Here is a 13,954-nt window from a genome sequence, read left to right on the forward strand (position 1 = left end):
CCTGTGGCCTGGGTTGACGGGATTATTTTGCCTTTGGGACTCGACGGGTTGTGTCTGTTGGGAGTTAGCCTGGTGAGGATTCTCCTGGTGCAGACCTAGTTCTGCCATGCTTGACCGTTGTGCTAACTGATGCTCTAGTTCTCCCCACAGACGGCGCCAATTGTAGTTGCACGATTTTCCTGGCCCAAATTCGATTGATCAGGTCCTGGCCCAAAGCGCAACCCACAATAAATATTTGTAGAGGATGGGTCAAAGAACTTGGCCTCAGCGTGTCTATTCAGTCTGATGCATGGGCAATATGGTTGCAGAAAATAAAGACATGAAAAATGGATCTCTCCCTTATAAGTTTATTTCTTTAGTTCTTCCTACAGAAATTTTCGTCCCTTTCTCTAAGGGACTCCATTACATTATATAGTTCCCTTCTCTCATCTCAACCCTACACTTGTTGACTATCTGAGCACCTACTTGAGTGGCTGTCCCATCAGACGCCTTCATCTCTCCCCATGTGAGTTGCAGAGGTCAAGGCGGTACTGTTCAGGGGTCATTTCCTCATTAATGCGGCCAAGAGGGTGGTTGGGGCGCAATTAATGTGGTGGTAGCTCTCCATGGGATATTTTGGATTTTATTCATTTTATATGTTGGGAGGATGAACTGGAGTGGCTGGGGAGAGCTCCTCGTATGGGCTTCGTGAGGTCCGAGGAAGAGTTACTCCTCGGACAGGTTTCCTTGGCGTTTATTGGGATTGAGTAATGCTTCATACGTGGTTTCTCTTCGGACAGGACGCTCCTCGGACGGGCCTGAATTTGGAATAGCCCATCATTTCTGGGCCGGGCCCCACAGTTCCTATTTAAAATCTGAATTAATAGCTTTGTAAATAACTTCACTGATAGAAACTAACATCTATTACTTGAATCTATAGGAAAAAACAAACAGAAAAAAACATTCTCTCTCCATCTTAAATGAGTTAAATCTCAAGAAATCAAATATAGTATCGATTAGTATTTTTTTTCCCTGCTCACCTTGCTTCTCTCTAGTCTCCGTCTTGATTCTATTTTTATAGCATTCTTCGTTGTTGGCTAACTACTCTTCTTTGATCTTCATTCAGGTTTGCTTCTATTTGATCTTCCTTTCTTTTTATTCTTCTTGCTACAAGGTTTTTTTCTTTTTTTTACTTGTTGCCAAGTTTCACTGATTTGGACGAAAATGGCCAACTGGCCTTAAAATCATAACTATCTAGTTAGTAGGCGCTGTTTAGAAACATATTTTGTTTATAGCATCTCGAGTCTTAAAGACTCGATTTTGGGCTTCAAAATCAAGTCTTTGAGGCTCGATTTGTATGCTTAGACCAGTACTGATATGGCACTTTGTCCACATGGGTGTCCACCTGGAAATCGAGTCTCTAAGACTCGATTTCAAACCCAAAATTTTTTTAAAAAAATTCGAAGTCTCTACATGCCGAAATACCCAAAACAAATTTAAGAAATTTCACCGCTACGTAGATCAGATCAGATCAGAGGGAGAGAAAGAGAAACACACAGCTACTCAGATTAGATCAGAGGGAGAGAAACAGAGAACCTCACCAGCGCGGCCTGGGGCTCGCGCCTGCCAGCGTCGCGCGTGGCCAGGGGAGGTGCGCGCGACCCAGGCTCGCGAGAGCCCCAGGCAGTGCGCGAGCCCCAGGCCCGCGCGAGCCCCTGGCCACGCGCGACGCTGGCCGGCGCGAGCCCCTGGCCGGCGCGAGCCCCAGGCTGCCTGGGTCGCTGGTCAGTTTCTGGTCATGCTGCATGCGCCTGGGTCTTCGATCTCGATCTTCTCTCCCTTTCTGTTTCTGGTTTTCTTTTCTTTTTCCTTTTTTTTTTCTCTGGGTTTTTCCTCTGATGCTCTGGTGTTTGGTTTGGTCTGAGTGTTATATATAGGGCTTAGAAATCGAGTCTTAGAGACTCGATTTCCATGTAAATGCCATGTGGCATTTCTGCCACATCAGAGTTGGTCCAAGTTACAAATCGAGCCTCAAAGACTCGATTTTGAAGACCAAAATCGAGTCTTTAAGACTCGAGATGCTATAAACAAAATATGTTTCTAAACAGCACCTACTAACTAGATAGTTACAATTTTAAGATCAGTTGGCCATTTTCACCCACTGATCTGGGTTTCTCTCTTTTTTTTGTTAAGGAATTGGAACGAAACACTCTCTAGTCATAGTCAACACCCAGAACTTTTTTCTAGACTTTTAAAAAAATTTTAATATTTTTCTCCAAAGTACAAGTCGTACGTGTTTATAGCTGGAAAGCATTCCATCTTTTTCTATGCTATGAGTTATCATGTCAATCAGCAAGAGTTATCAAAAGTCAGAATCCATGTGCATTGCAGTCTTTTTTTTGAGAAACGTGAATTGCAATTTGCAGACTATAGTTACATCAAGATTATAGTTACATGTTTACATAAGCATTCAACTTTATTTTAGTGCTTCTATTTTCAACCTACGTACATCAAGTCTTTTTTTTTTTCCCCATCCATTTAAAAAGTCATTAATTTGTTATAGGTAGAGTGTTGTCTTAATTTAATAAAATTATAAGTTTAGGATAATATATTTTGTATTAAAATTAATTTGTTAAGCTATGTGATAAATAATTTTTTATTCCATAAAATTAATAAATTTTCTATTACATATCATGTTTTATTTTAATTACAAATTATTACTAAAAGATTAAGTGATATTAAAAGGAAATGTTAATGAAACTTAAATGTAAAAATTTAATTAATAATTTTGTATCTCAAAGAGAATGATAAATAGATACTAAATATAAAAAAAAAATTTAAAGAAATATTATCTAATTAATATTTAAATAATTAAAAAAATTATGCCTAAAGTTTTCGCCTAAGACCTCCAAATTTGTTAAGCCGGCCCCGATCTAGGGTGGATTTGTAGTGAGGCGGTTGTGGGTTACGAAGTGGTGATTGGAATTTTTGGATATGGGTTTTATTGATGTTGGTTTGGTTGGGTTTTGTTCGGGGCCGGCTTAACAAATTTGGAGGCCTTAGGCGAAAACTTTAGGCATAATTTTTTTTAATTATTTAAATATTAATTAGATAATATTTCTTTAAATTTTTTTTTTATATTTAGTATCTATTTATCATTCTCTTTGAGATACAAAATTATTAATTAAATTTTTACATTTAAGTTTTATTAACATTTCCTTTTAATATCACTTAATCTTTTAGTAATAATTTGTAATTAAAATAAAACATGATATGTAATAGAAAAATTTTTAATTTTATGGAATAAAAAATTATTTATCACATAGCTTAACAAATTAATTTTAATACAAAATATATTATCCTAAACTTATAATTTTATTAAATTAAGACAATACTCTACCTATAACAAATTAATGACTTTTTAAATGGATGGGGAAAAAAAAAAAAGACTTGATGTACGTAGGTTGAAAATAGAAGCACTAAAATAAAGTTGAATGCTTATGTAAACATGTAACTATAGTCTTGATGTAACTATAGTCTGCAAATTGCAATTCACGTTTCTCAAAAAAAAGACTGCAATGCACATGGATTCTGACTTTTGATAACTCTTGCTGATTGACATGATAACTCATAGCATAGAAAAAGATGGAATGCTTTCCAGCTATAAACACGTACGACTTGTACTTTGGAGAAAAATATTAAAATTTTTTTAAAAAGTCTAGTAAAAAGTTCTGGGTGTTGACTATGACTAGAGTGTTTCGTTCCAATTCCTTGACAAAAAAAGAGAGAAACCCAAATCAGTGAAACTTGGCAACAAGTAAAAAAAAAAAAAAACCTAGTAGCAAGAAGAATAAAAAGAAAGGAAGAGCAAATAGAAGCAAACCTGAATGAAGATCAAAGAAGAGTAGCTAGCCAACAACGAAGAATGCTATAAAAATAGAATCAAGACGGAGACTAGAGAGAAGCAAGGTGAGCAGGGAAAAAAAAATACTAATCGGTACTATATTTGATTTCTTGAAATTTAACTCATTTAAGATGGAGAGAGAATGTTTTTTTCTGTTTGTTTTTTCCTATAGATTCAAGTAATAAATGTTAGTTTTTATCAGTGAAGTTATTTACAAAGCTATTAATTCAGATTTTAAATAGGAACATTATCTCTTCAATTTCTATGTTGTGGGAAAGGGGGTTTAATTTTTTTTTTTTTTTTTTATAAACTGTCGGTTACAAGGGGGCCTAATTTTCTCTCTTTAAACATCCTTAATTTTTGCTCTTCATATCAATTTATTTCTATTAGTGGCGCCTTAAATTTTTTTCCTAGGTGAAGGAGCCGGAATTAATTTGCATCGAGGGCCTTCTTTTATTTGAGGGCCTTAAGTCATTGCATCAATTGCTTCTATGGTTGAGCCGGCACTGTACGAGCTTCAAAAAAACTTTGATCTGGGTCTTCGTATTCAACTCTAGTTACTATCAATTCACTTTGCACTCTGAAATTAGGGGAGTAAAGAGAGGTACGTACGTGTTTCTAGTTTCTATTGTCCATCTCTGCTTTGCTTCCCAAATTTGTTTTTGAACAAAAACAAATTTGGGTAATATATATATGTATATATATTTGAGTAAAAGTTTAGGAACTTGGTAGGATATATGATACTATAGAACTTTATAGTTCTTCTCAATCTTCTTAATACTATTTTGGAACTTGTTTCAGTTTATTAATTGGAATGAAATATTATGGCACAGGATTAGTAACAGACTATTACGGTGTATCATTTCATAATTACCACAAATAAATAAATAAATATATTATTCATATATATAAAAAATAAAAATTTTAATATATTAGTTTTTTTTTTCAACTCTTAGAAAAAGTAAGCATATTTGCATATGGTTATTTTTATTAAAAAAAAAAATCATTTATGGTAGTTTTGTAAATAAAGTCAACATTTTGAGTAATTAAAAGCATAGAATCTTCTTGAAATTCACTTTTCCATTTCCCACCCAATTTATTTCAACTGTCTCTCACACTTCTTCACACCAATGCATTCTCTCTTTCTGGGTCTCTCATCTTGTTCTTCTTATTTTTCTTTTCTCAGACTTTTTTGCTGCCACTATATTGTTTTGTTTTTTTTTTTCTTCGATGTTTTAAATTGAGACGAAGACAGTCACAGTGGATTAAAAAAAAAATTCTTTCTGGAAAAGCTGTGGTTCAATTCAGACATTAGATTTAGGGGAAAAAAAAAGGATCAAAACGCATACCGGCCGAATCTTCAATTTCGGCTGGTATTGACCGAAACATACCGAAATGATCGGAATGGTATTGAATGGACCGAAATTCTACCCGAGGTGGAACAGGAGGGTCACCGTTCCTGTTTGCATACTGGTACGAGATATTCCGCCCCTTCTGGCCGGAACAGAACAGAATTCATAACAATAGTACCGAGGGGCGAAGGGAAGGGGGGCCAGGGGGGGGGCAAATGCCCCCTCTGATGCCCCAAAAATTCTTAAGTACTAGTATTGTATATAGTACAAGTAATAATTATTAGTATACACAAGGATAATCAGCTTTTTTACATAAATATAATACTGTGTATTAGTTTCACAGGAAAACCCCATTTCACATTCCCACGGCCCACTGCAATTATTTTAGTAGAATAATGGGTCCCACCTAAAATAATATTATAATAAAATAAAACCACTTGTACGGTCTACTTCTCCACCATCATTAGAAAAAAAAATATTTACCTTCACTCACTAGTCACCAAAGCATCTCGAAAAAGTCGAGGAACATAAATTTTTTTCCAACTTCTTGTCATAATTGTTACATGACAAAATGTGATTGTTGAAAAAAAAATGGTGGATTTATGTGTTAGTATTGGCTAACCACTCATAATCTCTCATGTCAGGATTTTGACAAAAAAATTGTAAAATAATTTGTGATCTAGAACTAGTCATGGCACCTTCGTTTCATATAACAAATTTTTCTTTCTTTACCAACATTTTTTAGTCTCAAGCCCAAGTTTTTTTACAAAGCCAAATTTTAACTGTGGACGACAATTACATTTGTATATAGTTGTTTATTTATTTTGTTATTAATATCAATTAATACATTTTTAATTTAATTTTACTCCAACCTTGACTTTTGATCTTGCCCCCTCTAATCTAAAATCTTAACTCCGTCACTGATAGTACTGTTGTGAATTCTGTTTAGTTCTGGCCAGAATGGACGGAATATTCCATTCCAGTCATGAACCCAGCACACTAAACCCCCTTGTTCGACCTCAACATCAATTCCAATGAATTTCAGTACATTTCGGACTATTTCGGCTAAAACTTAAATTTCGGCCGGAACAATGTTTCACTGCTAGTTTGCTTTTTAGCTTTGTTTCTCTTTTACTTGTTTCTCCCGCTCATGTCATGTTGTCAGGGACCACTACTTCTCTTTTTACTTTTCTTTCTTCCTCTCTATTTATTACCTTTTCTTTGCTCCTTGGTCTTTTCTTTACTCTCTCTCTTACGTAGCAATGTTTTATTTTTTAAATTTGTTTTCTCCTTCTTTACAAAATTAAAAGCTTAAGAACTTATCAAGTTATCATTCATTTTACTCTCTAGGCACTATAATTTATTGGTAAGACTTAAAAGTACAATATTTAGTACTGTTCTTTAGGTTTTCTTCTTAAAATTTTATCATATAAATTTTTTCTTATAAGGTTGAAGTATATTTTTTAGTTAACTAGCCACATGGTTCAATCTTAAGTGGAGAATCTAAGGAACAACACCTAAAGTATTATACCTAAGTTTTGTCTATAATTTATTCTATTTTAAATATATTTTGACAGTAAAATATATAAGATATTCTATTAATTGATATTAAATTGATATATATATATATATATATAGATATAATAAATAATGTGGTATATATATATTTTTAAAAGAAATGGTATACATTTGATTTTGAATTTTAAATTTTGATTTGTGGTATCTGGGATTTGTGTAATGATTTTGATTTTGGGTAATTTTTTAAAATATTTTTTTGACACTTTGTGATTTGTAGATTTATGTTTAATTTATAATTTTATACAATTAAATGATGAATTTTCTTTGAATTGATAGTTTTATATATTTTATATACACACACATATATATATCTCTGTATATATTAAGAGGATTCAGAAAGTTAGTTATTACTCTTTTTTCCTATCAAAAATACCCCTAAATTAATTAATCAACAACTTAAAAATGGAGTTAAAATAGTAAATTAGAAAAAGAAAGTTAGTTATTATTTTTTTTATTGTAAAAAATACCCCTATCTAAAACTTAAAAATGGGGTTAAAATAATAAATTAATAAAAATAATAAATTCCTGCTTCTACATTGAAATGTCTTCCTGTTTCTAATAAACTCCTACTTTTAGGTTGATTTAAATTTATACTTTTACTCACCAACTTCCTCTAAAATAGAATTACTCTTTTATTAGTTTTAAAATTTCTCCAATCTACAAAACTCATCTCATGTATTCATTTTTTTTTTTTTGTTTACTTCATCACGATGTATTTGTTTCTTCTGTCTTCTTTTTTTTTCAATTTTAAAAAAAAAATTTAATTACACTTTTAGGTTTTTTTTTTTTTGGTGATTGGAAAAAGTAAAAATCTCAAATTATAATAAATACTGTGGGGCCCAAATGATCTATGGGCCAGGCCCATCTACCCAGGGAGAATCCGGAGGCCCAAGCCGAGGAGGGCTATGGCCCAAGCTCGACAAAATAGCCTTTGGATACCGTCGAGGACAGCTCAATCCTCGGCAGACCCAAAGTCCCCCCAAAGAAGAAATAAGGGTAAAGACGGTATAGGACTGAAACTTGGAAGAAAGATCTAAAATATCAAGGGAAAGCTGCTGTTACTGCCATTTAATGCTCTGAACCTGACAGAGCCTCAGTCTTTAGCTTTTACAACCACCCCCAACGACTTTGAATATGGGCTGATGGGACAAGTATCAATTTTGGAAAGATTGACCCTATACGTGGACGAAGGACAATGAACGCAGGCGAATATAAAAGGAAAAAGAAGTAACCTAAAAGGGAGGTTGGGAAAAATGGCCAGAAACCAGAGCCTCCCAGCCCACCTCCAGGAGAAAGACTCCAGGGGTGTAGGGAAACTTAAACTTGCACGAACACCGCGAAAAACCCACCGCCTATCAACCAGGGCCTAGCCTTTCAAACCCACGCTCTACAAATGATATTGTTAGGGGCCTTTTTACGTGCGAACCCGACACTGTTACGGTCCGTCACGAATCGCGTCCTTACAATTGGCGCCGTCTGTGGGAAAGGCTTGTGTGTTGGTATAGGAAGTGGGTCGATAGAATTTCTTCGTTATATCTAACCGTCGGTTATAGAGTTCTAGTATAAAGTTCTGTTAGGGACTATGTTTCTTGACTAGGGGCTTGGCCGAGGAGCTAACTCCCCTAAAGCCAAGATCCCACACAATGAGAAAACTAGGTTTTGGACAGAACCAAGGCATTGCATGGTCCACGGACCCAAGCCTCAGGGGAAACCAACTACCTGGATGTGGAAAACTAGGTTTTAGACAGAACCAAGGCATTGCATGGTCCTCGGACCCAAGCCTCAGGGGAAACCAACTACCTGGATGTGGAAAACTAGGTTTTGGACAGAACCAAGGCATTGCATGGTCCACGGACCCAAGCCTCAGGGGAAACCAACTACCTGGATGTGGAAAACTAGGTTTTGGACAGAACCAGGCATTGCATGGTCCACGGACCCAAGCCTCAGGAGAAACCAACTACCTGGTGGATAGGTTTTGGAAAACTGGATGGTAGGTTTTGGACAGAACCAAGGCATTGCATGGTCCACGGACCCAAGCCTCAGGGGAAACCAACTACCTGGATGTGGAAAACTAGGTTTTGGACAGAACCAAGGCATTGCATGGTCCACGGACCCAAGCCTCAGGAGAAACCAACTACCTGGATGTGGAAAACTAGGTTTTGGACAGAACCAAGGCATTGCATGGTCCACGGACCCAAGCCTCAGGGGAAACCAACTACCTGGATGTGGAAAACTAGGTTTTGGACAGAACCGAGGCATTGCATGGTCCACGGACCCAAGCCTCAGGAGAAACCAACTACCTGGATGTGGAAAACTAGGTTTTGGACAGAACCGAGGCATTGCATGGTCCACGGACCCAAGCCTCAGGGGAAACCAACTACCTGGATGTGGAAAACTAGGTTTTGGACAGAGCCAAGGCATTGCATGGTCCTCGGACCCAAGCCTCAGGGGAAACCAACTACCTGGATGTGGAAAACTAGGTTTTGGACAGAGCCAAGGCATTGCATGGTCCTCGGACCCAAGCCTCTGGGGAAACCAACTACTTGGATGAGGAACCAACTATTTAAAGAAAAAACTATGGCCCGTAAACCTCGAAATCCCTCCGAAGAGAACTCCGCGTTAGCAGACGGGTTAATACCTTGATTGCGCGGATTCCTCGGTCTACCCTCGGATCCCCAGTATCAAAGGGGTTGATGCGATACGGCGCAACATATTACCCCAAAAGCACAACCAAAGTCCCTCGCTACTTAGCTACCCTTTCAGACGAATTATTTAGAGATTATCGTTCTCGGACATGGGTCTAGCATACATCGCGTAGTACTCAGCGCTTATCCCAGTTAGTTCCAAGAATTTAATTTATTGAAAGTTACCATTGTTATACTTGATAATATTTGTGAGTTTAAATTAGTAAGAACCTGTGTTAAAGCATTTTTTCTGCCTGGAATATCCTTAAGGGCAAGCTTGCATTTAATATTCATGCATAAAGTAGTTGTTACGGAGAAGAAAGATATGTATGGAGAAATAGACACATATTTTATTAAGACAAAGGAACAGTACAGTGTACAATGAAAAGCTGAAACAAGCTTACACTAAAACTGACTACATAAGTAAAGGAAAATACAAGCGAGTGGAGATAAGGCCGTGGGGACAGCTCAGAGGAGAGGTTGGCTACTGCGCCAAGTTATTGTCTAAGGAAACTATTCCTCGACACTTCTGCTTGCCCATAACTCAGGCAGCCAAAGAACCTGACCTCAGGCTAACACCATCTACAGAAAAGGTGCTAGGAGCTTGAGGTTGGGAAGCCCCCACAAAAATTTGCCTGCCACAAGGCAGACAGTGCTGATGGTGGAAACTCCTTCTTTGGACATACCGAAAAACTGGCATGACCAGAACCTGCTTCGGATTTTGACTAAAAGAGGGAAGAGGACCCTCTCCCCTATGACGAAATGGAATGCTCCCTTGAACTTGCACCTTCTTGGCCTGTACCTCCCTACTTTGAGTCTCGGGGGGACATGACGCCTTTGTGGCGGAGGGAGCTCCTTTTTCCCAAGCCCTGCCTCAAGCATGATGAACTAAGGGAGGAATCTGAAGGATTTGTGTGTGAAAAGGGGCAACCTTCTCTCCTATTTATGTTAAAAGATAAGGTGGTGGCATTTAATTCGCGCAGCGTCCCAAGGAACGCTACAGACAAAACGTCTCTGGCTCGACTTCCAACGTCGTCTGCAACCCTGAGGTTAAAGGAGTCTCGAGAAGGTGCACCTCGAACACTGGGACGCCAAAAGGTACCGCGTGATCAAAAGTTATGGAAACACCTCTTAATTTGTGGGCCCAGTAAATTCGCGGCCTAGGCCCGTTCGGCATATGGGCCCAGGGACAGAACCAAGGCCTTGTATGGTCCTCGGACTCAAGCCTATGGGGAAGCCAAGCACGAAAAATTATAAAAATTACAAGTTTTTGGGCCGAACCAAGGCCTTGTATGGTCCTCGGACTCAAGCCTATGGGGAAGCCAAGCACGAAAAATTATAAAAATTACAAGTTTTTGGGCAGAACCAAGGCATTGTATGGTCCTCGGACTCAAGCCTATGGGGAAGCCAAGCACGAAAAATTATAAAATTACAAGTTATTGGACAGAACCAAGGCCTTGCATGGTCCTCGGATTCAAGCCTATGGGAAAACCAAATACTTGGATGAGAAAAGGTTTGAATCTCATAAGAAAGGTTACTTGGTAAAAATGTCAGGTCACTTCATCCACGGCTTAAACGCCATAAAATGTTAAGGCCAATAAAGGTGTAAGGAAGGGGGTGGAACGCCCCAGCGCTTAGTCATATAAGAAGGCCGCTCATTTGGTGGGTGCTATATCTTCAAATAGTTATTCCTTACATGACATCAAGCCTTCGTTTTTCACCTCGGCTGACATTGGGTAAGTATTACTCTTCATTGATCGGCCTATTAGGCCAAGCATTTCTATTAAAGTTATGGCGACGTCTTTTTTTATTAAGTCTTTTGGTTTTAGTCGTCATTGATTTAGATGCTATATCATTGTGCCGAGCAGTGCTTGTAAATTTATGAAAACGTAAAAACATAATATGCGAAAAAAAAAGGTAGACAACAATTTTTATTAATATGAGAACTTGCTACAACATATAAAAAGGGGCTCAAACGAGCCTATACAAAATGTGGACTGCCTAAGCAACCATTACATCTGTAGTACAGAAAAGTAAACTGTCAAGCGTCTTTTAAACTCGTCTTCAAAGTTTCTCCAATCTCCGCCTCATTGCTGCTCATATTAAGAGAGGGACTCACTTTAAAAAAGAGAATGAATGAAGAAGAAGGAAATAGTAAGGAAGAAATCAATGACGATGATGGAGGGGATGAATAAAGAAGATGGAAGACATGAGTAAAGAAGGAGGAGAAGAGGAGAGAAGAAATGAAAAGAAAGAAAAGGAGCAAAAGAGGGAGAAGAGAGAGCACCAGGTCGGAACTGGTGCTGGGAAGACTATAAGGAGAGGGCGGGGGAGGGCACCAGGGAGCAAAAGAGGGAGAAACAGAAGCACTTAGCCCCTGCCTCAACCCTGACTCCTAACACGCCGGTGCCATATTAGGTACGCTCGTGAGGAGCCGGATGGTAATGATCTTGGGTGTTCTCGACTCAGTCACGTCGAAAGTTTGACGTGACGAGTCCCTGCTTCGGATTTTGACTGAAAGAAGGATGAGGTTGATTTTGAGTCTTCGCCATCCTTGTCCCGATCGAGCCATGATGAGCTTTATCGGAACGTGGCGTTTTTGGGAGGGGTGGGGCTTTTGCATCCCTTGTTGGTGCGGTAAAGTGTATCACGATTTAGTGTATAAACTAGTGGGTGAAATGAACCCCAGGGGAGGCCAAGTATTTCAAATCTCAGAAGGATGAAAAGGGATTCTTTACAAAAACAATAACCTCCTCCTTTCCTTCTTATACAGAGGGTGGAGCGGGAGACATTTAATAGGTTCAGATCTCCAAAGGAATCTGCCAACACAAACATGCCGGTTCCGCTTCTCCACCCCATCAAAACAAACCGCCAAATTAAAGTAGTCTCGTAAATAGTGGTCATTAAAAGCACGTTTTGGAATACCCAAACGATAAGAACGCGTCAAGCGCGAAATCAAAAAAAAAAACCGTCTCATAGACCGGTGCATTTCTTGGACAGATGAAGAGCCGCCAGCATTATTAATAGGCCAAATTGATTGGGCCGTAGGACGAGGTTGGACATCACCAAAACCCCCCTTTCCAACCAAGAGGTTGGACAGCCGGGTTTTGAGGGGCTATTGTGGGGCCCAAATGATCTATGGGCCAGGCCCATCTACCCAGGGAGAATCCGGAGGCCCAAGCCGAGGAGGGCTATGGCCCAAGCTCGACAAAATAGCCTTTGGATACCGCCGAGGACAGCTCAATCCTCGGCAGACCCAAAGTCCCCCCAAAGAAGAAATAAGGGTAAAGACGGTATAGGACTGAAACTTGGAAGAAAGATCTAAAATATCAAGGGAAAGCTGCTGTTACTGCCATTTAATGCTCTGAACCTGACAGAGCCTCAGTCTTTAGCTTTTACAACCACCCCCAACGACTTTGAATATGGGCTGATGGGACAAGTATCAATTTTGGAAAGATTGACCCTATACGTGGACGAAGGACAATGAACGCAGGCGAATATAAAAGGAAAAAGAAGTAACCTAAAAGGGAGGTTGAGAAAAATGGCCAGAAACCAGAGCCTCCCAGCCCACCTCCAGGAGAAAGACTCCAGGGGTGTAGGGAAACTTAAACTTGCACGAACACCGCGAAAAACCCACCGCCTATCAACCAGGGCCTAGCCTTTCAAACCCATGCTCTACAAATGATATTGTTAGGGGCCTTTTTACGTGCGAACCCGACACTGTTACGGTCCGTCACGAATCGCGTCCTTACAAATACAAATTATTAATCTTTACCTAAAAAATAGAAGAGCCTCTGAACACTGAACTTGTGCGCTCAGAGGCTAATATATATTATTTAATTCCACTAAACAAACTGAAATGGATTTGAAATAGTATTTATAACATTGTTATGAACCAGCCTACTGCCTACCCACCGGTACAGCAAATTCTGGCCGTACCTGACGGTACGATTCTTAAAACAAAATATACACAATGTTGTATTTGAATCTTAATATATTTAATATTACCACCGATCAATTCCTGTTTTCTAATTGTGCTCACTTGTGGATATTCAGAACTAGGCATGACTGGATGGGCTGGTGAAGCAATTAACTCAAGTGTGAAAGTCAAGCTCTAAAGCGAGATCGGTGTGGTACGACGGTCATATAGATAATATTCCTGTACTTCCATAATTCACTGTTCGTTCTTCGTGGTCATTTTGCCATTTATACCATACCGTACTCCAATCTCTGTATCTTGCTTCTCATATTCATTTTTATAGAAAGAGAGATATGTGCTTCTAGTCTCCTTTTCCAACTTCCTTCATTTGACCGCCTTACTTCGGTCTTTCAATATCCTAAGGGCAAGGAGAGTAGTGTATTTCCTTGTTTCCCTTTACGATTTATTCTCATTGTAGGGTCTAATTGTCTTTTTCTTGGTTTTGAGTTTTTGTTTGTGTCTACTTCCACAAACACCC

At 38.6% G+C, this 13,954-nt stretch overlaps 1 long non-coding RNA gene across 1 annotated transcript; it reads left to right on the top strand.

Moving 5' to 3' along the window:
- The first annotated feature begins 3,682 nt into the window (after positions 1-3,682).
- On the top strand, positions 3,683-13,951 carry LOC115978712. Its single transcript, XR_004088833.1, has 3 exons — positions 3,683-3,948; positions 4,298-4,487; positions 13,554-13,951. It is a non-coding gene; the product is annotated as an uncharacterized LOC115978712 (long non-coding RNA).
- The last annotated feature ends 3 nt before the right edge of the window (positions 13,952-13,954 follow it).

This window comes from Quercus lobata, chromosome 3 (genome assembly GCF_001633185.2).
Source record: "Quercus lobata isolate SW786 chromosome 3, ValleyOak3.0 Primary Assembly, whole genome shotgun sequence".
Taxonomy (NCBI): domain Eukaryota; kingdom Viridiplantae; phylum Streptophyta; class Magnoliopsida; order Fagales; family Fagaceae; genus Quercus; species Quercus lobata.